The sequence below is a fragment of the Symphodus melops genome (genome assembly GCF_947650265.1).
Source record: "Symphodus melops genome assembly, chromosome: 8".
NCBI classification, from domain to species: domain Eukaryota; kingdom Metazoa; phylum Chordata; class Actinopteri; order Labriformes; family Labridae; genus Symphodus; species Symphodus melops.
In genome coordinates this window covers 21,266,513-21,293,368 of record NC_136698.1, presented here as the reverse complement: position 1 = coordinate 21,293,368, position 26,856 = coordinate 21,266,513, and positions in this window count along the sequence as shown.

Here is a 26,856-nt window from a genome sequence, read left to right as displayed (position 1 = left end):
CACTGCAAACAAATATGCAAGCTGATCTATGTGACAGTCTATGTGTAAAATGACAGAGAGAGGAGGTGCTGCTGGCTCAACTTGACAATCAGATGCAAAACAAGCAGATCTCACAGAATAGTGTGCCAGATTCTTCTACAAATTGGACATTCAGACAGAACAGACAGCCAGAGCAACTGATGAGCATTTATTAAGCTATTTGCAACCTTGATCTATATTTAGACAATCCTCCCAATTGTCTAGGAACATGTAATTACGGGGGACAAAAGGGTACCTCTGAGTTAATATTTGATTGTTTTGAGAGTTTTGCCTCAGGTGAGTTGTGGCTGTCTTGTACTCATTTTTCCTGTGTCACATTAAAAGAGATACATATACAGGAAATGGGGATGGGGAAAAAAAAGGTGAGCGGTGGAGGGAAAATATAGGCATGATGAGACAAGAAAAAGAAGAGAGGGACACTAGGGTACGAGGGTCTGGTCTGCAGAGAGAGTCTGGGAGGGATTTTACAATATGTATGGGTGGCGGGGGAAATAACAGGAGAATAAAGATACAGTCTAAGAGAGAATAAAGGTTAGTGTTCAGTGACCTGCTACAATCATACATTGCCCACACACATATCAACCTCACCCAACTTCATAAAAGTCTGCAACAGTTGTAGACACCAACAACTCTCCAGAACAGCTCAAATAATTCAATTCTGAAATTTCAGGTTGAACTTTGTAACACTAAATCACTACTATGGGATTACTGTGTGTTCTCCATTATCGTTTTATTTCAGGACGCTTGGACTGATATAAGAAACCAATGCCAGTGTAATTTCCAGAACTCCCCTCTGAAACACTTGAACGCATCAGTGGAGTCCTTGGAAATGGTATATAGGCCTCGGGAATTTCAAACTCTCTGCTGAGAATTGTAATGAAATTATAGTCAGAGAGATGGCAAAGTGTCCAGCCCTACAACCAGAGACTATAAATCCCACAGCATAAACCCTGCACTCTTAACTTATCTTCAGCTTTGTCCTTACTCCACAACCATCTCCACTTTTTCTTCTTCTTTTCACCTTTCTCTTTAATAGACCAAGATGATATTTAGTCTCTTCTTTTTCCTCTCCTTTATCCTCCGCTTAAACTCTGCGCCCCCACGAAGACCTTGACCTGAACTTTTTACTTTAAGTCCCTTTTATCACAGATTGGATCTCTTTGTTGTCACTCTTCAGGGCAGACCATCACTGATTCCTTTCTGGAGAAAATTTCAACCTCCCACCATTTCTTTCTGTTTATCACTTTCACCATCATCACACTTTGACCTTAAACATTGCTCTGTCCCCTTCCTGAACACTGGAGCTGTTCAGGAAAGTGACATAGAGCCAAAACGTGGAAAAGACAGGATATACAAGCATCATTATGACTTGTGTCATTCCTTTGTCGTTTATTCTAATCTAATTATTTCTACTCTTCTATGAATATTTCATTTTGTTCTAGACTGAAATAAAAGTTATAGATTAAAATAATCTGTATGAGATTTTAAAATTTGTTGTCATCATGTTTCTTGCCTCAAAAAGGGCCGTCAGATCGTTCGCAGTGTGTGCACACTGTCTGCAGGGTAGGGCACTGAGACGAACATCGCATGTTGCTAGGCGACTGGAACAAAAATCGTTAAAATAGTTCCTTTTTGGATGCACAGTATGTTTGTATCTATCCAATAATCAGTTGAAAGAATGCTGAGGAGGATATGACAAAAAAGGAAAGAAGTGAGCGTATTCATGAAATACATACACATTTATTCTGTTTTTTTAAACACACCTGGCATGCCCAAACTATTGGAAATATTTCATACCAACGAGAGATGTTTCTCCGATGTCCCAGAAGTTCTTATCTGGAGCTCAGGAAAGTGGACTGCACCCAAGTTAAATATTATTTTACATTTCGGCAATGAGCATGGACGGCCAGCACAACCTTGCTATCTGAAAGCCCCTCTAGACTTTACATGTTCTCAGATCTATACTTTCTTAATTGACAGTAATAATTGACTACAGCGATATCAATAAAGTATAAAGAGAACAGAATTATTCTTAAATTATATAACTGGCATAACAACTGAACATACACTATTAGTATCTCTCTACAAATCCAGGAATCTCTGTCTGCCTTTGTGTTTGTTAGCCGAGTTCCTCAACAACCATTCATCCGATTCGACGTCACACTTGGCTAGTGTGTTGCTGTGGAACCAAGGAAGTGCAGTGCTGACTGTTAAGCTAGGATGAGCTCACATTTGTGGCTAAAATATTTTTATAGTTTTCAGATGACAAAATCTGACTGAAGCGGACCCTCCTGGAAACACCAGACCAGGGAAAGATAGTGTACAGCGCACGTGCAGAGAGTAGGGGAAGCCAAAGCAGTTCTTTTCATTGTACAGTCATTACAATCAGATCAGTAAAAGATGTACCTGTGTTCTTTGTGTCATTGAGTTAAGTTAAAGGACAATGCAACAATGCTTCAATTTACACCATAAGTATAATGTTACCATTTTGTTTTGTGAAATGGATGCTATCTGTAGTAAATATATTTTCACTTTTTACAGTAAATACTGTCCCATTTTCCTTGAATATTTAACCCTTTATTGGGCAACTGACTGTTTGTAATTTCCGTACACATTACATATGGCCACCCCTCTGCACCTCAGTAAGGTCGAGAAGCATGTGATCCTTAATCAGCCAATCAGAAGAGACACCCTACGTCGCTGATCCTGCTATTGTGGCATTTGAACCAAATATGGTAACTTCGCCAATGTTTATTTTTTTACATGAAATAAATTTTTTGGGAAAAATGTTTCAATAGAAATTAAGTTATGTTATGTCCCCCAATAACACTCTGAGGTTGAATTTTTGAATTTCAAAGTATTTCAATGAGTGCTCTATAAAAGGTTAAGCGTTGCTCTGCCAAGCTGTTGAATTGAGGGGCAGCAAGGGCCAGCCAGCATGAGTGAAAGAAAGTGGCTGCGTTATCCATGGTATTATACTGTATATGTTGTGTGTTTGTGAACCAGTACCTGCTGGCCTCCATTGAGTTGTAGAATTATTGTAAGTCATCAGACTTGTACATAGCCTGAAGCATACAGGGGTGAACAATCATAAGAATGTCCATGGTCAGCATGCTTCAGGCAAAGTGCATCAGTCGTCCCAAATGGTAGCACATATCCAAAAGAAATCTCCAAAATAAACTAGGCAGGGAAAAAATAACTTCATTAGAGGCCAACAACAGAGCTGAAGTAGAAAAAAATAGGCTCGTTAAAAAGATATCAAAGATAAGTATATTTTTAAATTGGGATCAGTGAGATTTTAATGATGTCTAAAATGCTACATAAACAAATCAATGGACAAAAAACTTGATACAAACTGTGTAAGGACCCTGCTGGTTCCTTTGACTGTTGTCTCTGTTGTTTTCTGTCTCACCAGCCACTGGTCTTCTCAATCCAAAAGAGCTGGTCCCACTTACTCCTAAGGGGCAGAGTTGGAGAAAGACATTGGGGAGAGCAGCAATTGCCCAATGCTCTGAATTGTTTGGTTTAAATGGCTGTCCTAAAAATAATACATACATACATGTAATGTTGAGAGTAAATAATTTTCTCTTCCAATAATTTGTCACAGGTTTTGAGCTGCCTGTGACAACTGGAACACAAGGCAAAAACATAGACTGTAAATATTAATGGACGGAGCCTGAGTGGCATCACTTTTTTTTTTTTTTTTTTACTGCAGGGGGGTTTGGGGTGCCCTTGGCTGTGGTCTCCATGCTGGAAATCCTGTGTCAGCCTAACTTTCATGCAACTTAATGACAGGCTGAGAGCTAGAGCTAAGGTGGCTTGTAAGCCTCTTGACAAACATTTACAACATGCCTGCCTATCAGTCTTGTCAGTTGCTCACCTCATTGTGAATAACTCTTGAGGGCCTTTCAGACAGGACGCGGGTGGCGCTGTCCATTCATTGTCTATTGTGTTGCTCCGCGCAAGCACGCATTTCCTTGCCGACCGAATTGAGCACTCTGACCTCTATAGACTGGTGTAGTAATGACTTATTTTTGTAGGCCAACCCGAAAAAAGGGCGCCGGTGGTTCCTTCGAAAATTCACCTATGGCATTTTTGCATTGGATTTTGGATCATTGCAGAAAATAAACTCTGTGTCAAACACACGTTTCTGATACATAACTGATTTGTTCAGCGGGATAATCTTTACAGATGAACATCATTTATATGAAGTTTGAAGAGTTAATGCAGCCGAGAGAGTCGGTTTGTAATGACGGCACGACCGTTATGCTTCATTGATCTAATCAGCGGATTTGACAAGATAGCTAAACGTTAGCTTAATAAGTTGTTTATTAACCTAATATTTACAAAAGCACTGAAAAACATGACTAGAGGCTGTAAAGAGGATTAGGGAGAGAGTTCCAGGCGTGATGACATGTAATGTCTGTGACAACCACTGTAGTTTCAGTTAGCTACTCGTTAGCGACCGCCGTTTAAAGTTTGCGTAAAAACTTTAAAATTCACAAGTGGGGTCTTAGCGCATGTAGTTTATCTCGTCTAACAAAAAATCAACATCTCTTCAGCTTGTGCTAACCACAGATCTTATTTCAGGCGTCTAACCACAAACCCATTCATAATCCCCATTGACTTTTAGAGGTTAGAACCACAGCGCTAAAATGCGCACTCACTTCCTGGTTTTAGGACTCAAAAGATAGATACTTTATTGATCCCGAGGGAAATTCAAAACTACACCAGTCTATGACACTCTTGTATTATGCGTGAAAGTTAAAGCATTTTCTACTTTTACACAGAGTGCCCTGATGTTACCTGCGCATGTCCAATAGAAGGTTAGCTCAGATCACAACAAACAGTGTCTCACTTATCTGAGCTCTGCTTTAAAGACCTACCGAGACATTGGCAAAGTTTTAAAATATATTTTAAATAGTTTGGGCATACACGTGTGTACAGCGTGCAAAATACTGGGAGGAGAAAATGCAAAGAACTTAAGTTAGTACACGCAATGTGATTTACCAAACAAGGCAAAAATCGCGGTGATTGTGACGGTGTCTGAATTTAACACCTTTGAAAAGAACGTGCTCATCCAAGATCCCCAGTGTTACGCACTGCAGGCTGCAGTTAGGAGGAGACAGGCACAACAAAAGACGTGTTAACATGTTTAAATGACAGAAAAATAAATGGTATGCATTTATTTTGTATCTTGCTTCAATAATAGTTTAAAGGAAACGCCATAATTATAACTGAACATTCACAGCCTCTGCATTTTAAAGAATTTCAACATTGACACTTATGTTGTCCTATTCCCCTCCTCTCGCCAACATTACATTTTAAACTGGGCATTTCATTTTCTCGGGTTGCGTGTCTCTGGGGCGCTCCAGAGCACGCTCGTCTCTTCACTCTACAGTCCCCTCCCCTGCTGCTGCGCTGTGGGATGCTTGAATGGGGGGCTCATCATGCTTGTACCCTCAACTTCAGTACCTGTTGCCATGGCATTTATGTCCGATCAGAAACAGCGCTGACCACCAACAATGCCATCATGCAACGATGGCACGAGTGGCACACACACTAAGCACCAGTGCCACAGCCAAATGTATTACAATTCATTCAAAAGAGGAAGAGAAGAAAAGAGAGGACGTGTTTAATACCGAGGTTTTCTTATAAGCCACTTTTTCCTTTTGTTATATGCACATTTATCTGCTATTACTTGAAAACACTTGACGTTCATCTGCCTCTCGCTAACACCTATTTTGCGCTTGCAGTCCAGCTTTCCGTCCAAACTCTCTGTAACGTAAATCAGTAGAACACGCAAAAGCCTGACAGAAATACTACCTCCTCCACAAGGTTTGCACCTGACGTCATTCACGCAAATGTTCTTAGTAAATCACCCGCAATACGTGCAAACTTTTGCAATGAACACGCAATTTAGTACTCTTTAATTGAGATCTTAGTAGATCAGGACAAATGAAATGAAGGACAAAGTTACAGTAAGTCTACATACTATTAGAATAATAGGCCTCTTTCTACTTATAATCAAAGTGTTTACTACATTAATGTAGTGTTGAATAAAGGTTTGATCACCAAATACAAAGGAATGATTAGATATTCATTGTATGAATGATTGTTGCTCACATTTATATTATATCATGTTTTACTCTAAGTGTTTTAATCCAATTGTTTGAGATTTCAGTTCAGAGGTTAAAGGTATTCTGTGAAGAGGGCTTGCAGAAGTGAGTGCACATTCCAACATGTGTTTGATGTGGCCCTTTAAACTGAATCACTCACCACCAAATCAAACATAGGTTTAGTTTAAGGCCCTGAATAGTTAATCACTCACCCACATTGATAGGTTCAGTGGACCTTGATAGTTAATTACTTAAATGGTTTGTTGCTTAAAAGGAAATGATGACTAGACTAGATGTCTTCTTGTGATAAGAAACAGGCCAGGCAGGATGTGTCTTCCCCTATAGAAGGACAAAGGATTCGGGAGTATGATGCACCAATGAGAGAAGCGGAACCAAACATCCGGAGGCGCATCATTTGGAAAGCTGCCCAATCGGAGGAAGGAAACCGCACATTCTCAAATGCATAATTTGGTTAGATAATCTCTGTCTAATGTATAAAAGGGTTCAGGGAAAGCTAGTCGGGGCTCAGACTTTGCAAACTGACCAGGTATCTGTCTGTTGTCAGGGACACGTAGTGTTGAACCCAGAGACTCTGTAACTTCTATTCTTGATTCATTGGGTTAATAAACTCTGTTAACCTGAAAGAGACGTCTTCAGTCATTCCTCTCATCCCATCAAAAGAATGCGCAGAGAGATTCAAGGTAATTATTTAGAGGAGTCAGATTTCTATTAACAACATTTTGGAAAAGGATTAAATAGCAACTTTTATCCTTCAATACCTACCCTGTGATTGTGCACAACACTTCACCAAGCCTATAACCATCTTTAATGCTCTTTTACACCGATGTAAAGGCATGGATTAAGTTCTTCAGCTGTGGCTCAGTTGGTCGTCTCTCAACGACGAAGGAGGTCCAGGGTTTCATCCCCAGGTCCTGCAACTCCAATATGTCCTTGGGCCACTTTAAGGTATAATGTAAAATTTTATAAGAATGTTTACATTTAAATACCTAAATTAAGTAAAAATGTAAAAACCATTATGTTGTAAAGTATTTTTTGTTGAGTACTAACATCAGCTCAAATATTTCCAACAGTTAACAAAGATATCTGTAATTTTATAATGCAATAATCATAAGAATTGTATGTGTCCAATGTGTTGTGCAAGCAACATGTTGCCTTGGGTAAGACACTTAATAAGACTTAACAAGCCACTTAAACCCCAAACCAGCTCAGGAACGCCTGCCGGGGGCAGATCACTCACTCAGAGTGTAAACACCTAATTTCCCTTCAGAGATCAGTAAAGTAAATCTTCTTCTGATCCAGAAAGTTACACAGAGATTCTTGCCGGAGGAGCACCAGCTCTCTATGGAATTTTCAGGAGATGCCACAGCAGGGGTAAACTAGCAGGGGCTAGTGCCATACTATTTGCAGATCTGCCACCCTGTGCTTTACTTAAACCTGGCTTTCAGCTATCCAGAGTGGATCGCATTAAAGAGCGCTCGAGGAAGATGATTGGAGGCGGATTTTGCTTCAAAATAAACCATAGACTGTAAAAATAATAGACGGGACAAGATCCCCTGTGGAGTGAAGCTTTTATTTTTAGAGCTCCCCCTGCTGACTGGCTGCAGTATAGGTCATAAACCCCACCTCCTCAATGATAACAGATGGGATTTGGGTCAAACTGTAAAGTTAAAATACTCGTCACATAATTTTTTTCCAAACCTAAACTCTGCTGTGATCATTAGTTACTATCACCCTACATGGTGTTAAAGTGCTAATTTTTCTGTGAAGTTTGTTTTGAATAAGTTATTTGAGGTTAAAAAACTGGATTTTACGTCATGCTTGAATTTCCCTCGGGATCAATAAAGTATCTATCTATCTATCTATCTATCTATCTATCATACATGGCGATGATTGACAGCCGCGGATCTTGCGTAGCTCTCTTAGAAAATAACAGTTACGTCGTGAAGTGAAGCCGAGACGCCACAGAGCTTTTCTGTTCAGTTTTTTCGTCTTTGTTTAAGCTGGTAAAAGCTGTTTTTTCTGCAGTAAACTAATCTAGCGGACCTGTGGACTCTAAGGTAATATAAGTAGTAAGTACATAATAAATAATACAGTGCGATTTATGTGTCATGGCTTAAAGTGTTATGAGCGAGCTAACATATTAGCAGTCTAAGCTAGGTTACTTATCAGGCATGATTTATGTTTTTATTTTCCTTTAACATGAGCAAACCTAATAACTGACACGTTTGTTGATGTTGATATATCGTTTTTGTGATTGGAATTGTATTTAAAACCAATAAATTGTAATTAAAATCAACATATGGATGCGGTTCATTGACTGGACCGTGATGTTTCAAAAAAAAAAATAGTCTGGTAAGGTTTTTAAAAAAGTATCTAGGACAAAAACAAAGCTAAATAATATAAATTTGGCCTGTATCAATACTGATGTGTACATGTTTACCATGTGTGAGGAGTGTGTTATACAGAGAGTAACAGGTCACCGTGCAGGCTGATATTCATAATACTGTATAACACGGTAGAATATTTCTCTAGATATCAAGATAAAACTAAAATAAGCTCTGATTTAATATAACTTCTGTCTGATTTAAGAGACTAACTGAAACATGAACTGTTGAAAATGCTGGAAAAGATTGTGCAATTTGGTGAATTTGTTTTGCAATTTCTGCTTTTTGATAATCATTTAATCCTTTTCAACCTATCATATAATCATAACTGCTTTTGTTTGCTCATACGTAATCTCATATTCTTGCAAGCATTGTCTTTTTCTTTTTTCTTTTGTTCTAAGTGATAATGTAACCCTGACAATGTTTTAGTAAAGCGTATACAGCGATGAACCACACACACACTTATGATAGCATGTGGTTTTGAGATGTACCGGTTTGAACTTACGAAAAGCAAAGAGGTTCATGAGTGAAATTGTGGTGACTTCTGGGTGCGAGGGTGCTTAGATATGTGACCTCTAGATGGCATCGAGGTGTGAATGTGACCACAGCGCAGAAGCAGATGCATCTGCAGCACAAGCCTATGCGATCTGAAGGTGACATCGGTGAACTCTGAATGCACCCACACACCCAAACACACATATACACAAGCACGTACATGCACACACACAGAAGCACACTCACTCAGGGGATTTCCAAAGGTTCGAGACAAAGAGACTGGACGATTGGCTATAAAAAGGCTTTGAAAATGCTGATCGGGGGTCTTTTTGGCTCCGGCCAACTGACTCCACGTCGCTCTGAACAAAAAATTCCCCTTTTGGGGACTTAGTCTCTCTCACTGAAACTTTTGAAAAAATGTAGAGTTCAGGCACGTGTTTTTTTGTTTGTTTGTTTTTTAAATTTTAATGTTATTTTTTAACTTTTAATTTTTTTCTTTTTATAAATTCTTACTGTACTGATTTGTATTGGAGTTTTAGAAGACTTTGGCAGATTTTTTTCACCTTTTTTTGAATTTTAAATAAATTTCATAAAATCTTCCAAGATCCTCCTTTTTTGATTGGGTTTCTTCACGACGTGAGCCTCGGAGGTAAGCATGGACACACCACACCACGGCACACTAAACGGAATACTGATTTTCCACACCTCATACCACCTAGCAGTAGAGGGGTAGCTATGAAGGGGTTGTACTGGAACCTAATTATCCTACGGGACAGATATTTTTAGTCAGTAAATCCTGGCTGCGGTCAGGTGGACCGTTTCTCCTTGTCTGGGTGTTAGATGATTTTATCGTGAGCTCCGAATCACCTGGGAATAGTAGACTATTCAGTTATAACGGGTGACCTCATAAGTTAGCTACATAGGATCGTGCCTTATTCATTTACCCATAACATGTGCGTCGAGGACACGCAACAGAACACAAACATCAACAATCAGCAGCACTGTCATGAAATATTAACCGAGCATCATGCTGCTTAAACCTGCCAAATATTCAGCTTTGGCTTCCACACACATAACCAATTCAACAGTCACAAGTTGATGATATTGTACATTTTTAATGACGCTCATTAAGAAATTGTTATAACTTGACGAAACCTGACACAGACTACAAAAACAGGCTGCGGTTATAGTCGTTAGGAGATATACAGGCTCAATAAAAGAATGCATAATTTATTGATTTCATTTATTGGTTTATTTGAGTTGGGACAGTGCACATTCATCAACACTGATGTATTAAGCATCAGTGTAAATGTGCCGGACTTAGCATAACTGCTAAATTTCAGCAGACAGACAATATAAAACAAAAAACTTTAAAACCTCACAATGACAAATTATACAATGGATAATTACAAAACAGAAGATAGATAGACAAGATCAAGACAACATAAAAGATCATTTTACCCCATAGTTCCAGAACAATAGACCTAAAAAACACCCCGGGAGCAGTGGTTAAACATGGGTACATGTCTGATTTGTTTTTAACCAGTGTTTAAGATTGTTTTTAAAAGATGAGTAATTGTCGTAGTTTCTAATGTGATGTGGTAAGTTATTCCAGGACTGTGTTCCTCTTACAGAGAGGACCATTTCACTGAATTTTGTTTTGCGCCTCGGTATAACACAATCACCTCTGGTTAAGGCTCTGGTTCTTTGTCCTTCGTTATTTTTTTCCTAAATGAAGTCGTTCAATGGTGGGGGGGGGGCTAGTGCATTTAAAACTTTAAAAACCAGGCAAGCATCCATAAAAATGTTGCAATTGTCCAGGTCAACAATATTACAATTTTTTAACATTGCAATAATGAAAATTAAAAGATCAAGTTTCTTCCAAAATCATCATCAATGTTTTTAATTTTGCTTCTGTAATCATTTTTATAGGTATTTATCTCTTTTCACCAACATTATATTATTCATTAAACTGAGGATTTCCTTTTTTTCGTGTTGTTTCTCTCTCTCTCTTACTCTCCCAGCTCATCCTCTCTGGTGCGCTCCCCCCTCCAAAGCCCCAAACTGAACATTTCTTTAAGTATCTAAAACAATCCAGCGTGTCAAAAGGAATAAATTATTAACAGATTTTAAACTGATTGGCTAAAATGTGCAAAAGTACTGTCTGACTTATTTGAGACTGAAAATATTACTTTGCTCAAAGTATCTATGAAAATAAATGTGAATGTTCACAAATATGAAAGAAAGTGTGCAAACACCAATATCAGATGATTTAAGCCCCCCTAGAAAATTGATGAAGTCCTATATAGAGCCTGCTGCTCTGTAGGACGGGACGGACTGGAGGACCTGACCACTGCTTCTCTTACCAGGGCGTTTGGTTTATGTCTGATCATACTGAGCACTGGACAGCGGTCTGATGTGAAACAGTGGCCCGAGTGTCGCGCCTGAGCCACAGAGGACACAGCTCGCGTCTCCTGATCGAACCCTCAACTTCCAATTGAGAGATGATGAGTCTACCAACTGAGCCACAGCCGCATAAATGTATATGAATGAGATTAGTTCTTCTTCTCATGGTTGCTTTATACAACAGCCCCTACCATCAGTGTGTGAATGTCTAGGTGTGACTTTTTGTGTAAAAGAGCTTTGAGTAGTCAGAAAACTAGAAAAGAGCTATACAAGCTCAAGTCTATTTACCATTTAATTCTAAATCTTTGCAGAAGGTGATAGAATGAGTCAAGTAAAGATATGTCAATACGTTTGTTTTTTTTTGTTTGTTGCTTTGTGCTTCCTTAAAAAAAGACAGCTCGGCACTGGAGACAGACTGGGTTGTTTTCCATCTACCTTGGCATCGACTTCAGGGCTCACTGGCTCACCTCCAAAACAGGCTTAATCAGCCACAGCTGCAAGACTTCTGCCAGTTCCCCCAACCCCTTGTCCATTCATTTATTTTCTTAATTTCATGTCATCTAAACAACATATTAACTTGTGTTGACGTATGATTTGTTCCATTTGTTGAGCAGGTTCTTTGCATGAGCGTGGGTTTGTAGCCCTGTCTCTTTCTGTGTGACTGATAAAACTATTCAGACTGAAGGTTGGACTGAGGAAGGCACACCGGTTCAGAGGCCACCAAATGTTGTTACTTAAGTACCACATGAAAACACAGGGAGTATAGGCAGTAGATTGAAGGTGATAAAAAAAAGACCAAGGCTATATCGGAAATCAATATCTATTTACTGTAAAGTGCACAATGTTGTATTCCATCTTATCTGACTCCAAGGTCTTGATGTATCCACTACAGAACAAATCACAAATCAGATACTTCTTTACAACACCATTCTTGTACAACACTGGTTTGTCATCTTTGTATAACTGTATAGCAGAAACCAAGCCTTTGTGAGGAAATACAAGGTATTGTTTATTCTCATTTGGTGTGGGAAATCTGGGGTCTCCAACATGCAGCCCTTTAACAGTATTTTTCTGCAGTGTCTCTTCTGCAGCAGTGATGCACTGAACTTTCATTCATTACCACGTCTTTTTATTTATACTGATGGCTCCATTGTGTGCAGAAGAAGCGTCAAATGAAGGCTAAGCACCGCCCTTTTATTTGTGAGCACACAGACAGACTGAAGCAAACCTAATTAATCAGAGAAATTATAAAACCAGCTTTATAGTACCTGATATCTCCAGTTGGCATAAATGAAGCCAAGTTATGTTTAACTTGTTTCCTGGGGCCTGTACTACGAAGCGATTTCAACATATACAGGGTCTCTTTGTGTTATCTGGTTTAATAAACCCGAACATAAGAGATCGTGGTTATCAGTCCTACGAAGCTGGTTATCAACCTGATCCGTCAACCCAGCATTACCAAGAGTGCTTTCACGTAAAAGGGGTGGAGTTAGCGTCATTTAACCCATCGCAATCATCACTCCATCTGCCGTCAGCAGATCGTCAAAATCTACAAACATTATATTTACAAAAACTACAAACTATATTAACAATATAGATACATTAAGACAAACAGGCTACCAAGAGACAGCTTCAATAACAAATGCAGGAGGGACAAAAAAAGGAAAATCATTGAGTAAAAATCATTTGTTCCATTGTTAGTTCACCTTAGAACTGACTATAATAACTCCTGTTTCTTCTCTGATCTGAATGTGTTGCTCTGACTCTTTAAAGTGGAGAGTAGAACGGTTTTGAGAAGTTATATTTAAACTGCAGCTCTGACCAACAATTGTACATCTTTAACTAAAATGTTATGGCGCTCTTTTCAGTCTCTGTTGAGGGATGAAGGATATCAGTGAAAAATAATCATTAACTAAATGGACACGTGAAGTGTCCTCCCTCCCTCTCGATCAGCTCCAGGAGCTCCATGATCAAAAGATCTGATTGGTCAGTGGGTGGAGATTTTCAAAGTTTGATCTCTTATCTCCAACATAACCGTAGTGACATACCCAGTTAAAAAGTAATCAACCCTCATAGGACTGAAAACCCAGGGTTAACCCTGAAGTTACCTCGCTAAGCTCAAATCCTGCTTCGTAGTATAGGCGTCCTCTCTCGTAAACTGTGAAAGTCATCCAAATATGAATAAAGAAACAAACAAACAAGAGGCGGAATAAGTAGCCTACTGACGTGGTTTGAGGGGAGGACAAAGATTAAAGACATATACTGGGCAGGTGAGGGTAATCAGGCGCAGATGAGACATGGAGGTACAGGTGACAACGAGGACAGTCACCCAAAGGCAGAACACACATTGACCAGGTGGCAAAAAAAAGTTTCCCGGCTGGGGATTAATACAGTTTTCTAATCTAATCTTCCGATAAACTCCAGAGACTCTCCGAAAGGGGCTGTATGTTTGACCACAACAGCCGACTTTTTCTCTCTGATTTTACCCTTGAGTTTCTCTTAGTCTGGAGGGCTAATGTTAGAATGAGGCAGTTGATTCTTCAGAGAATTTACCTCGAACAAATGGGAGCGGAGTGATGTTTATTCCCTCTGATCGCTGCACGGTGCATAGTGTCTGCAGGCGGCCACTACGATCTCTGTATTTAATCGGCTGCATTATGTTTTCTGTTCTCCCGTATGTTGTTTTCTGCTCTTTTGTTGATGTTGTCATTCCATCAGACTAAGCATAGCATTGATATAAAGGGAAAAATTGTCATTATAGCGTTGTGTGGTGAACTCCGTCGTATCCAAGGAAATCCCCCCGTAATTATCTGGAGTACATACTGTATGTGAAAATGACTATACATCCTACTCCCCCCTGTTTGTCCCAGATCTTTGACCCACCCTCCTTTCCCATCCTCAAACTAAATGCAGACAAGACAGAAAGACTCACCATTGGTCCTAAAAAAATCATAGACAGCCCATCCACCTTCCCCTCAAATCCATGTCGATGAAATACAGTGAGTAGACGAAAGATCTTGGCATTATTTTGGACCCTGGCCTTATCTTTGACAGTCATATCTCCAACATTAACCTACATGTAGATACATCTATAAGGCTGCTCTCATTCGCCAAATTAGCCAATGAGAGTATGAGTGGAAAGAAGGTGCCTGCTCTAATATAAATATACCCCAAAAATTAAACTCAACTTTGCAGATGACTGACCATAGTTGTAGCTATTGAAGTATACTTAATCTGTGGCTATACCACATCTTTGTTTACTTCTAGGATTTTACCCAAAGAATACTGACCAATTAGACTGGATTATCTTCACGCATCACATATTTCTGTCTGCTTGTGAATCTCCCTGATTGAACCTGGGGTAGATCTGCATGATTGTAACAAATTGGTCCGTGATTCAGACTCGAGCAAAATGTGTGAAAAACTCATTAGGAGAGAAGAAAAGGAAAAACCAGGAAACAGAGGAGCAGAGAAATGAAGTGACACAGAGGTGGGAAGGAAAAAGATGAAGCTGAATTGGGAAAGACAAAGTAAGAGTAGGGATAGTGTGAGTTTCAATGTCTGGAAATAGAACCAGCATACACAAAATAAAAAGGCAAGCCTATCACTGCTGCAGCAGAGCGGCACAGTCCGCAAAGTCCCTTACAGATATTTTATGGAGCAGAAATCATTCGATGCACTCTCACTGTTCTGGTCAGAGCTAAAATCGAAAAAAAAAGGAAAAGAGTAAAGGAAGGAGGGAGAAAAAGAAGGTGAAGCATGCCATAGTTATTTCTATGTAATATCAGAATGTGAGCCTCCATGTAAATAATGTATGACATCAGAGTCAGTGTTAGGGTCGATATGTATTCCTTCTCCCAAAGGCTTAACTGTGTTGCAGTCTTTTTTCTCTTCATGAACTTTTTGTAACATACAAAGTGAACATTTATCTCTTAAAACTAAAGCATACAGTTTAAAAAGCCAGAGATGAGCTGTCTTTTTTAGCTGACGTTCCAAGGAGTGGATGTTTGTACTAAATGATGTTCATCGCTCTTGGCATTTTGATAGTAAATCAGCTCCTTCTCTCTGCCAAAACACAAATAAATACATCCCTTAATTTAATTGTTTGGTAGGTCATTTGTTACTGATGGTGAACGGATAGAAAAAATGTCACTCTTCTCAGATTGATCATAGAGATGTGTGTTCTTGTCTTTTTAAGGAGGAACATCTGGTGAAGAGGTTCTCTAATGGTCAGCGATATGACATGAGAATAATGTTATGGTATCTTGTTTTGCTTTTTGTGGTTAAAGTATTGTACCACAGTATTACAAAATAAAGGCATGTACATGCATTATAATTCCCCTTAAACATGCCCACAATGCCATACTTAAGTCGCTGAGTGTTCACGTTGTCACTTCTAACTGAGTCTATGGGGCTTACATTTGTTTTCTCTCCTGCAGAGGTGTTTTGTTGTTGATATTGCTCTTTTAATAAAAGCATCTCAACAACATAATAACTTGGGACTTTTATTGTGAAAGATTATTGGAAATTGCAAATGTGTCTCCTGAGGCTACTTGTCTTCTAGTCCCTGGTGTATTTGACAATAAAGTTACATGTTCGATTAACAGCAAGGTGTCCCTATACCGTCAGGTTAGCCGTTTTCACATACTGTATGCACTCTAGATAAAATCTAGATGATTACAGGAGGTCTGCCTCAAAAATAACAACACAAAGGTAGCAGACCACTACACAACGCTATAATGACAATATTGCCTTTATATCAATTCTATGTATTGAAGAATGACAACATCAACAAAAGAGAGAACAACATGCCATTGCTGTGTGCAGACACTTTATGCACTGTGCAGCAGTCACAGTACAGTAGACAGTAAAAATCATATGAAGATTCTTCCTACAGTGCCGAGGGCCAGCTGCATCTCCTAGAGAGTGCAAGTCTATGACAGCAAGAGGTCTTCCAAAATTAGAATATTCCCAACCTGCTGAAACGTGAATCCATTTTCAAAGTTTGTGATGTAAGACGTATTTATGATCCCACAGAATGACTTGCAGGTCAAATATAAATCTTAGCTACTGGAAAGCTATTGCGTGTCACTTTAGATGGAAATAGTGAGAAGACAATTATCTTGTAACTCATGGAGGCAAGGAGGCTGGCAAACGACAGGCAAATCAAGTCATTAAGATGATAGGTTAAAACATAAGCAATACTTACACGGAAAAAACCAGGACGACAATTCAGACAGTTCAGTTGCAGCCTTGCCACAGTGTATAAAAGCCTTTTACAGGTGTGTGTGTGTGTGTGTCAGTGTGAGACAGTAGCTGATGGTGTGATTAATACAGACCATCAGTAACAGCAGCATTCTCGCTTCACTGAGCAGCAGAGAGACTTGCCTGGCTATTCACTGTCCTCAACACAAACACACACATACACACATGTACACAAACCTACAGACTTATCCCATTCATCATCAGAGTTGCAGGACAGATAGGAGCTGTAAGTACTCTGCCTTTCTTTCTTCTTCTCTCTCAGCCTACACACTCCTACTCTGTCTCTCCACTATGCTACACTGCCTTAGAGGCTATCAACTTCACTCCACTTCCATGTTTCTCTCCATCTCTCAAAGATCACTTCGTAAATCACTTACCTTGTACTATATCAAAAATGTCCCACACATCTTCCCTCGTGCCTAGTCCACACTGATGCCTTCAGGTGTGGAGTAAGCGTACATGTGCTGAGTAAAGAAATGTGGAAGCAGATACATCTGAATGAGCATCCATGATCATGCAGTGCAGACCCTGTGAAAAAGGACGCAGTCACTGCATGAAGTTTTTTTTTTTTTTTCTTTCAAAACAAACTTGTGCCATCTCAGCTTTTGACACAAGTTCATACATTTATTCACATATTTGTCCTGGATTCTATCAATCTTGTTTTACTAAAGACATGCTTTATTCTGGATTTCGGGGGAAATAACTATAAACCCATATATAGCTGAATCAATGAGAGGCGGGCCTATACGCCTTTAATGCTGCTGATACTTGATTTCTGCATGGACTGATAACATGTTCCAGGGGCTTAATGGACAAAATTGTTCCTGAACACAACAGTTTATAGAATGTTTGTTTTAAATTGTTTGGCTTAGATTAAACCAGCTAATTAAGGGAAATGGCTAACTTCCACAACAGGAATAAGTGCATTTCAATCAAAAGCATGACACTTTCGTCATGTTCTTTGCCCCTTTTCTTAACAGCCATCTTCTATATCTTCCCCAGAGAACAGACTTGTACAGGAAGTCAGACAATAGAACAGAGTGAGCATCTGTTTAATTTCAAAAGAGACTCCTGATCATATACTGTATCACATCAACTTTTCAACTATACGTCATAACAAATAAACAGCAAAGACAAAAGACTTGCATGTTCTCTGTATTTCCGCATAACCTTGTCGTTGTCCTGTGATCTTCCTGTGAACCTGTGTGTACAGCTGCTCATGGCTGCGCTCACATTCTACAAACATTTGGTAGTGCGCCAAAGGAATGAGCAAAACTGTTTCTTCTGTAATGTTTGTTGAATGGATGTCTGATTAATCATTTCTGATGCATTTCAGACTATTTGGGCATGAGTGTGGTTTGGTCTAAACTGGACTATAGATGTGAAAGAATTGTGAGGCAGCTTTTAGATTATTTTTTTTTTACAACATACATGCTATCCCCAACACTTACAGGGACACATTTTGTCAGCTGTTGAATTGGGAGAGCCCCACAGTCATAGCTTTTGGGAACAGAGCTTTAAATTAACTTTTAATTGACTAGGTCGACCATCATGGTGACACCAACAGTTAGTACTAAACCTTTGATATATTGAAATATTGATACCTCTTCACAGAGCCTCAAGGTGACTCAGGGTAAACTTTGGCAAGTGGAAAACAAGATGTCTGCCATGAGATGGAAGCCCATGTGCTCGCTCTTTCCCTCCTTGCACCATTGGACTGCGTCATTAATTGACATGGAGCTACCCACTGCTGAGGTAAATTAGGCCGGCCGGGATGTGCTTGAGGCCTGGAGAGCAACACTTGAAGTGGCAGAGTCCACTTGCGTGAAAATTAACTTCCTGTGCTATCTTTGGAATCACAGGGCTGGATGGGAAACGGTTCCTCCGGTGCAAATGGGCTGGGAGTGGATCTAAGGGGCCGGATAGGAAGAAGACAGAGCAGAGAGGTGGAAATGAATAAGGAGAAAAAAAGAAAAAGGTTTTCTATAACCATGAGCTTTTACCTTTAGAGGGGATGTTTTAGTCTTGGTGTGTACAGTGTGTGACTGTGTATTTGAAGCCTCTCAAAGTCAGGACTTGGTACTTTGATAATTATCTTGAATTGGACTTAAGAAGTTTATTAAAATAAATTAAAAAAAGCAGCATGCCTGAAAATCATTAGTACTTTGTGCTTTGTGAATTAGACCATGAGTCTGAATAAACTGCAGAAGCAAAAGCTGTGAAATTGTTTTGTTGCGCAATTAGCAAGTTTAGTCTATTTCACCAACTGTGTGGGATTCAAAAAATAAAAAAAGTTATCATCTTTCTAAGGTCCTTAATTGTTGTCCCATCCCTGAACAAAGGTTAGTTCAGAAAATACCTCCAAATTGGAAAAAAAAAACAAAGAGAAAAAGGGCTTCAAACTAACTGAACTTTACCATGTTTCTCTAACACTAATGTGTCCCTCGTCTATCTACAAACAACCCCAATCATGAGAAAAGTCCATCCTCTCCATCTTTTTGCTGCTCCACTTTTCAGAAAATGTGTGCTCAAACAGGAGATTTTTCCTTCATGACGTCATAAAAGGTAGTAACCCCTCCTCCAGATGGGTGACACTCCCACAGCTAGGTGTTTGTTCTGCCCTCTGAGTCTGCCTTCTCACTGTAAACTAGTGATTGGAATTCCGGCTCTTTTTAGAGAACCGGCTCTTTTGGCTTGGCTCACCAAAAAGAGCTCTTTCGGCTCCCAAATGGCTCTTCAGATTTTTTGTAAAAATATGCATTATATCAAATGTTTATGATATAAACACACTTATATTTATACACTCTGCAGAGTTGCAGCTTGAAGAGGAAAAAAGAGAAAGAGAGAGAGAGAGAGAGAGAGGAAAAACCCAAATTAACAAGCGGCCCTGGCCAGGATTTTTGAAATATCGAGGTCAACATTCGAAAAACATTTATTTCATGCAAAACTGTTTAGTGTGTCTTTGTATGAGTGTGTTGCTGCAATCATAAAATATATAAAACTATAACTGAAGTAGTTGTGTGTGTGGTGTTGCTGCCTCACAATAAATAACAACTAAGGTGATCTCTAACTGTATTTGAAGTGTTTGGTATAGGATATGGTGATTGACTGAGAGATATAGAGAGACTCTGGTCTTTGTATGTAACTGGGTCCTGGTCTTTGTATGTAACTGGGTCCTGGTCTGTGTATGTAACTGGGTCCTGGGCTGATAATGGGCTTCCTGGACCTGACTCCACATTCATCTCACTGGTTCCTTCTCCTGCTCTTTCTCTCTCCTCCCCTCCTGTCTCAACCTCTGTTCAATTTTTAAAATGAAAAGCCTCAGTATACTGAGTCATGATTATTACAATTGTAATGCCATGTTTAGTCACAGTTTTACTTATCCAGCCAAACATCCAAATAATATTATAAAATGCTGTTCAGCCTTGAACATGAACTTCAAATATTCTGATTCATGTCCTTTCATTTTTCAGCCCAGGCTACATTTACATCTTTATCGTCTATCTGTTGCATCTATAGTTTCACTGTTTCTCATTCTCTTAGCTCTTTTTAAATAATCAAGTTCAAAATAAAAAGTTCTCATCTCCTCTTTGCCTGATCATCCCCTGCCTTTCTTGCTGCAACAAATGATAACTCTATTGACACTGCCTCTTAAAACTATGTTACATCGTTGCTCTGATTCATTTAAATGCCGTTCTAAAAAATAGACCTGCAGTCACGTCACGAGACTCGCGATCGTGTTTACTTTCGGTTTTAATGAAACGAAACTTAAAGAAAAATATGAGGAGGACAAAACAGAGGAGTCAACCTCTGTCTGTCTCTCTCTCCTGTTCGTCTGTTGCGTGTATAAGCCCTCCCCTCCCCCTGCTCAGTGAGGACACAGACGCAACCGCACATCTTCACCAATGATATCCGGCTTTAACAGAAAAAAGACAAGAAAAAAACTAATCGGCTCCAATCTGGCTCCCAATGACAAGCCGGCTCCTGTCGTTCACTTCAAAGAGCCGAGTCTTAGAGCTGTTACGTTCGCGACCGACACATCACTACTGTAAACAATAGCACATGAACCAAAACGGCCCGAGCCACCCGAGCCCTTCCAGAGAGGGGCGTGGTCAAGCATAGTTCATTTACATTTAAAGATCCAAGTAATTAATGAAAATATAACATTTATTGTTGCTTTTCAAATTGGCAAACATAAATTCTTGGATTAATGCCTGAGTGACATCATCCATCTGTTACTGTTGGAGGCTCATTAGCAGCAGCCGCCATGCTCGAAATGCTGTCATTTTAACTTTCAGTCAACCTGACGACAAGCTGAGAGCTAGGGCTTAGGTGGGTTTTAAGCCTCTTCATGAACCGATACATTACGCCTCCCTGTCAAACAGGTCAGCCTAGCGCCAAACTATGCATAACTCATGGAGCTAGCCTCCAGTGGACACTTGAAGAACTGCAGAATTCAACTTGAACCAATAGGAGCCTTATTTAGTCTACACGCAACCACTGTGATCTCTGTGCACGTAACTAAACAGCTGCATTACGTGGTCTTCTCGTCAGTATGTTGTTCTCTGTTCTTTTGTTGATTGATCATTCTGTTGAACTACACGTAGCATTGATATAAAGACAAATATTGTCATTATAGCATTATATTGGACTCTTTTGCTTTGTCCACGACTTTGAGTTGTTTTTTACGTCATGTCTTACCTCAGAAGTCACCACCTCCTGTGAGGGATAGTCTCCTGCTGTGAAGAGCATACTGTATGTGAACAGCCAGGTCAGGAGAATCTATGGAGTAGTCCTGAAATTATCGAGATATTTTAAGGAGTGCAGATGTGAAAATGGTTGATATTTGGTTGATAAGGATTGTTGTTAATACTGTGAACATTATCAACATATTCATTTGTTTCAGTAAATGTTTTTCCCAACAGTATATTCCGATGTAAAAGTTCAAACTAACAACAGCCTGACACTTGTTCACTCTGTTTCAAACTTACACATAGACATGGACATACGTACACACAAACACACATACACTACACCTACTCAATTTCTTCTCTGCCCTGTGTCTCATTTCACACACAATACCACATTTGGACACTTGCTCTCCACTTAAAGTGTTTCCCTCTAACATCATTTCCTTCCGTCCTCACTTTAGACTCATTTTTTCATCATCACCAGTCCCACTCGTTACCCGCTTTTCCTCACACACACACACACACATACACACACACACAGCCTCTGCCTCTCTCTCTTTCTCCAGGTTCATAAATATTCAAGTCCAGGCTGTGATTATTGCTGTGCATAATTCAAGACGTTATTAAAATAAGCCAGCCTCGCTCTCACTCTCTATGTTGCTAATGTGCTGCTAAAAATGCTCCTTGATGAATACACTGAAGGCCATCCTTTTGTGCGCACACATAACTTTGTTTTTTGTTTAATACCAATAAAAGTCTTAAAACCAAGTGAATAAATAAAGATGTACATGCAGCATTACTGCTAACGAAGGCTAAATAGGGAAGTGCAAAGAAAAAAACATATTCATTTTTCATCAACAACCCCAAAAAATACAAATCCTTATTGCTCACAACCTTTTTCATGGAAATATGATATAATGAGCTGAAATTGAAAGTACACCTCCTTCTCTCCCTCTATTTGCCCAATATAGACTCTTAGCATGTCTCATCTAAGACGGCAGGCCTCATCACGCACAAAGACATGTGACATGGCCCTGTGTCTCAGTGCCAGGAAGACGGCTGTCGTGTTCCTTGATGTGGGGCCTGCCAAAAGCAGAAGCATTCTGCTGCGATCCTCCATTACTGTTTCTTCCATACTATCCCATGTCAACAATTCAGATATAGTAGCGAGCGTCCACCACGGCAAGAAAAACAATTGAGGAGGTTAGCCTATAATTAAAGAAAAGGTTATAGAGTCAAGGTGGGGTTTGAATGATGACAAGGTTTCCATTTCACATAAGCAGTTAAGAAAGGAAAGACAGTACTTCAACCTTCAGCGATCCCCTTCCTTCTTCTTCTCATGACTCCTTTAAGTCCCATCTCAAGACACATTTTTATGTCAGCATTTGAGTCTTCTGGTCCTGAATAGACAGTTCATCATGCTTTCATTGTCTTTTTTATTGATTCTATCATGTCTTATTTTTTTATTTTGTGTATGTTGTGATCCCCTGTAAACTGTTTCTTGAATGCATTGTACAGCACTTTGATCAACTGTTGCTGTTTTTGAATGGGCTTTATAAATAAATGTGACTTGACTTCTTGGACACTGCCATGTAGTCATCAACAAGGTAGCTATGCATTACCTCAAACATCCTTTACTATACGTGCAACTGTGCAGTGCCCCACTCGATAGCTGGATGCTTTTGTTCTGACTGAACTTTTGAATTAATACCTTTTCTCTAAATCCGTTGAATTTGCATTGATATAAAACTACAACTGCAATTTTTACTTTATTTTTTTTTACTTTAAGGACTCTTATGTGAGATATTTGCTCAGAGAAATGATATATAATCAGACGATAAGGAAACATGTTCTGTTGAAGTGTTTACTTCTCTGACAACAATGCAGCAGCCAGTATGTGCTCCTTTGAAGATTCTGGCCCTGAATGGTCTGGATTTGTTTAAACCAGAGAAGTATACGGAATCCCCACACGGCTGTTTTCCCCCTCGCCCCTGGGTTAGCCAGCTAAATGGCAAATCAACATGTTTATAACTGAATCTACCCGACCTAAAAATCATGTTTCTAACAAGCTTCACAAGCAGAACGTGTTCAAACTCGGATCAAGATTGGAGATGTTTTTGAAAAATAGAGATCGGTTAGAACACAAAATGATGCAGAGCTGGCTAAACCCTGAAGCTTCAGAGTCTGTCACAAGCTACTCTTTGTGGGCATGGGCTCTATGGGGAAGGGGACAGGGGGAGACAGCTCTCTTTAATGTTTTGAATTTGGACGGAAGTCCCATTTTAAACACTAGGGGCCTGATTTACTAAGATCTCAATTAAAGAGTACTAAATTGCGTGTTCATTGCAAAAGTTTGCACGTTTGGCTTGTGGGCGTTTTGTTTCTTTTAAACTATTATTGAAGCAAGATAAAAATAAATGCATACCATTTATTTTTCTGTTATTTAAACATGTTAACACGTCTTTTATTGTGCCTATGTCTCCTCCTAACTGCAGACTGTTGTGCGTAACACTGGGGCTCTTGGATGAGCACGTTCCTTTCAAAAGTGTTAAATTCAGACAATGTCACAATCACCGCAATTTTGGCCTGGCTTGGTAAATCACATTGGTGTACTAACTTAACTCCTTTGCATTTTCTCCTCCCAGTATTTTGCACGCTGGGACAGAAACGCTTCATGTAGCATATTCATTAAGGCAAACGTACTATTTGGACAATACGAGTTGTTTTGCTCATATGAAAGACACAATCCTCACTGCACGCTGTTAGTAGATCAGATAACACGTTTCTTTTTTTTAAGATTTATTTTTGGCCTTTTGCCTTTATTTATAGAGAGAGGAAGGTTGATAGAGGCAGAAATGAGGGAGAGAGCGGGGAGAAACATGCGGGAAAGAGCCAGAGGCCAGACGCGAACCCGGGCCGCCCGCGCGAGGAACATAGCCTCGCTACATAAGACGCGCGCGCTGCCACCAGCGCTCCCAGATAACACGTTTTTTGCTGGTGGTATCAAGTTTGCACACGTTTTAATACACGCAAACGTTTAGTAAATCTGGCCCTAGGTGTCAGAGTTACAGATTGATCATTTAATCATGATTTTTTTTCATAACACCTTTTAAATAAAAAAAAATGTGTGATGAATAATGATCCCAGCCCTGCTTAATGTAATGCACTTACAAAACCAAGCTTTTATAATAATAATTATCAATTCATATTGCACTTTTTAACAAAAATGTACAAAGTCCGTCTAAACTCATCAGTGTAGGAAGGACAGCTATCCTGTTTGATGCTTCTAGAGAATGGAAAAAATGCCTAACCCAACTCTCAAATATTACCACCACAGGGCAGTGTTTCAAATTCATCCATATGGACCGATGTGTTAGACTGCTGTGTGCTAATCTGTTGCAGGTAGGGAGCATCGCTGAGCTCAACTTGGCAGTGTTCCGGTTTGGTGCTGTGCTCTCTGTGGTAGTCCAATTTCATCAGTAGGCTGCCAAATTGAAACCATTCAATCAGAGCAGAAGCTACCTACTATATACAACACACAGGTGATAGCCATCAATGAGCACTAATGAGCAAGGGGCATTTTAAAAATAAACCGTGGGAGACGTTAATGTTCTCCTGACAACAGCTTGCTGGGCCATAAGAATTGTTTCTTTGGCTGTACGAAGCCCCCTACAGAACTTAAGCCATATCCCAACACAAGAGCAGGAAGCAAAGACCAAGCAGGACTTCTATTTAAAAACATGATCGCTCATGATTGACGGATTGATTGACAGGACTCGTGTTCCGTTTGTTCAGTTTGCATTAGGAATATGTAAATGGTCTGCACACAACTCCATTACTTCCTTATGTTTATTTCTGCAGATTTATTATTTATTTTATATTCGTTGGTGTTTCCTCTGTCGAAACACTAGGGAAGTCAGACATGATGGAGGTGTGTTGCTTGACAGTGTTCATTGCTCCACAAACTTTCACAACAATGCCCATGAGTATCATAACAATGAGCTCAGCTACAGCCAGTCTTAGTTAGGCTTGGTGAACATAGCTGTTATGTAATGGGTATGTAATAAGGCAATAATTAAAATTTGGTTAGATAGCTTCTGCAGCTCTCTGATGACCAATAAATCAATTCAAGATAGTTTAATATGTTAAAGGATGGCAACTTAAGGGTCACTAGTTCAAGTAGCAGTGTAGACCAAGTCGGAAAAATAGGTCTGGTTGTTAGACAGGTGTCAGCTCACTTCCTGACTGCAGATGTGCTTTTTAGCAATCAACTGAACTCTCAACTGCCTGGGCGCAATTTCATGTGCAGTCGCTCACTCTGACATCTCTCCATTAGCATGTCCATAGGGTCCTTTTTGTGGACCCCATGTTTAGCCTGTGTGTAGCGTCTCTTATCTCTCTAATCTCTCTCAAATCAATATAATGAAATGCCACAATTTCCGAAAATTCCATCCTTACAAACTGGGGGCTGGATGTCAAAAGGGAAGGCAGACAACTGCCAGACCAGGAAGGGGCTCAGAGGGCTGACAAACTTTGAACCAAAGCAGCAACCCAAAATGTGCAAATTTTGGGTCGTTGTTTCGACTTCAGTGTGTTCACAACTTAAGTGTTTTAATAACAACACAAAAAATAGGACATTATGACGAAGATTAGTGAAACGCTTTCAAAAGTTATATTTGAGTAAAAAGCTGATGTGCATTAAAAAAATATACAGTATGTGTTAACATTAACGTCCCCAATATGACGCAGTTCTGACGTCAAGTGTCTCAGAGAGCAGCAGCTGCCTGCAGACCGTCTTGTTTTTAGACTATTTTCAACCCCAAACTGCTGCCGCCAACTTGATGACTGTGTTGCCACATTTAGCAAATTTCAGACTAACCAGAGGGAAGCTTTGTTAATTGGCTGCTTGGTCATTTGATGACAACCTGGCATGGCCGATACTGATTGAAACGTGATTACCAGTTTGACAAATCCCGAGAGGACTCATGACTGTGCTTCTTATACTCTGTAAACTCCTTCTCTGCTAAGAACCTCTTCTTAGTGGGGCAGAGATGATATTATATGCTAATTAGAGTATAATGTCAGCTGGCCCCCCTCTCTGAAGTTTCTGAGTGGCCAAAAGCTCGTCTCACTGGAGGAGTGTTGGCAGCACCTGGTCAGGGACTTGTGAGGAGCAGACGTGGTGGCGGCTGTTTCACATTACAAAGCCAAAAGATAAAAGCTGCTTCTTTGTTCGTGACAGCAACAGTTTCCTGGGGTGGTAAGTGATAAATCCATTCCATACCATTTGATGACAATTTCTGTGGATGGTGAGAAGTGTTGGCTAAGTTTTAAAAGCCCTTAAATAATTTCTGCAAACAAACACTGAAGATGCATACACTGGGGCTGCAGTATGTTGGGAAAGCTGTTGGCTGACACAACCTCATAATGTCTAAT